Genomic DNA, 2,500 nt, shown 5'->3' with positions numbered 1-2,500 from the left:
CTTGAAATCTTTAAAGGCATCTTCACAGGGGGGAAAGGTACATTTTACTACATGGGTCACTGGTTTATGAGGACCGTAAGATTTTGGTCCAGTATACTGGGTAGGTGCTTTCGACCCACTAGGGCACTTTGACATTCTGCAACCTGGCTCTTGGCATCGAGTGATGTGATGGCCAGATTTTTTACAGTAGTTACAGGAAGAGTAGAGGGGGTAGGGATAGAGGTCTTTCCTGCCTGCTTATCATCGAGAGTGGCAAGGGAACTTACTGATGGCTTTACAAAATTGCTTCCCCGCTGTACGTTCAACCTGTTAAGTACCGCAAATTGATGGGCAAGTAGGGCTGCTTCAGTTAAATCAAGCACATATTTCCCATTTAAATGAAGCATGATTTGGAATAGAATTCTACGTTTAAATTCCTCTAGGACCATCAAGTTAACGAGTTGATCATAAGTTTTTACTTTGGTGGCAGAGAGCCATTGTTTAAAGATTAGGGTTTTTCAGAGGCAAATTCGACAAATGTCGAGTTATTTGATTTGGTCAGATTTTGGAACTTTTGACGGTAAGACGGGTAACTTGATAGGCATTGATGATACTAGATTTGACTAATTCATAAGAGGAGTACTCCTCAAGACTGTTGAAGACTTTGGCGGCTGTTCCTACCAATTTTAATAAACCATACCCATTCTTCTACGGGCCAGTTTAAGTGCTCAGGTAGACGTTCAAATTACATAAAGAAGTATTCTGGGTCTGACTAATTGAAATTGGGAATAGAGGGAACTTGGTTATTTAATAGGCGGGCAGAACTATTATTCCTATCTATGTCAGCTAATTTTAATTTACGCTGGTATTCCAATTCGGAGGAGGGATTGAGGAAGCTGGTGACAGAGTTTGGGAGAGTATGTGATAGAAGAAAGCTGAAGATAAATGTGGGTAAAAGTAAGGTGATGAGATGTACAAGGGGTGAAAGTGGCAGTAATCTGGAAGTGAGCATTAAGGGAGAGCGACTGGAGGAAGTGGATAGTTTTAGATATTTGGGTGCAAATGTGGCAGGAAAAGGTGGAGGTAGAATGTAGATTGATAGAAGCGAGTAAATGCCTTGGTGGATTAAAAAGTGTAATGAGGAATAGAAATTTGGGAATGGATGCTAAGAGGAGACTGCATGAAGGAGTGATTGTGCCAACAGCACTGTATGGAGCAGAAACATGGAACATAAGAGAGGAAGAGAGAAGGAGCTTGAATGTGTTTGAGATGAAGTGTCTGAGAAGTATGATGGGGGTTACTAGGCTAGATAGGTTGAGAAATGAGGAGGTTAGGAGGAGAACAGGGGTGGAAAGGGAGCTGGGAGATAGGGTTGATGAAAGAGTATTAGGATGGTTTGGACACATGGAAAGAATGAGTGAAGAAAGACTAGTAAAAGAGGTATGGAAGGCAGATGTGGAGAGAGTGAACATGAGGGGACGTCCTAGGATGAGATGGATGGATGGGGTGAAGGGGGCTTTGGGGAAGAGGGGAATGTCTGTTGAGGAAGGACGGGAGAGGACAGAAGACAGGGGTGAATGGAGAATGGTTGTATATGGAAAATGTTGTGATGCATGAGGTGGAATGGACGGGGGGATGGGGGGGGTGAGGTAGTGTGTGTGAGCAAAATTTTGACGCAGCCCGAAGGGGGACGGAGAGAGTGGTCGCCGATTTAATGAAGCGGCCTTGCTGTGGATGTGCTGTGTCTTGCGACACTGCTTCTGACCCAGGGCAGTGGACAGGGTGCAGGGATGACACGTCATCTAGGAGGTGCTAAGATGGGAGGGAGATGTGGAGGAGTGTGGAGTGTTTTCGGGGATGGAATGGGTGGGAATGATTTTATGCCTTTTCCTTTTTGGCTACCTCCCTAGTAAGGGGGAAAAAGCCTTGGTATATGTGTGTATGTATGTATGTATTCCAATTCTAGTTTCCTTACTCTGCCCTCTCGTTCTTTCTGTCCTCTCGTTCTTTCTGTCCTCTCGTTCTTTCTCACGTTTTCTTAATTTAATTAATTCAAGGTCCCGATCTTTCTCTCGTTCCTCTCGTTCTTTCTCTCGTTCTTCTCGTTCTTTCTCCCGTTATTCTCGTTCTTTCTTTCAATTTTTACTTTCTCGTCTCATTCTTTCTCTTTCTAGTTTAATTTTCTCTAATTCTAAACTGATCTATTTAAGGGAGAGTGGAGGAAGCGTGGGCTTCAGGCTGAAAGGGGGGGGGTCACTGTTACCTATAGGGTCACTTTCTATTTCGTCACGACCGCTCTCCTAGTGAATTAATTTGAATGCGTCTGCATCCAGTTCAAATGAATATACGAGGTGTTCAATATCCACTCTTTTAAGTTCATCCTCTCGTAAGTTAGAAGGGGCATTAATTTGGTAGGTTTGAGCCAACAGTCTCCAGTCTCTCTTCTTGAGATCACATTCTAACTGATCTACTGAATAATTATTAACAAAAGTATCTATATTGAAAGCCATTTTAACGGTAA

This window comes from Oratosquilla oratoria, chromosome 3 (genome assembly GCF_046742065.1).
Source record: "Oratosquilla oratoria isolate Oo_2021 chromosome 3, ASM4674206v1, whole genome shotgun sequence".
Lineage (NCBI taxonomy): Eukaryota > Metazoa > Arthropoda > Malacostraca > Stomatopoda > Squillidae > Oratosquilla > Oratosquilla oratoria.
Note: the sequence above shows the minus strand (reverse complement) of the source record.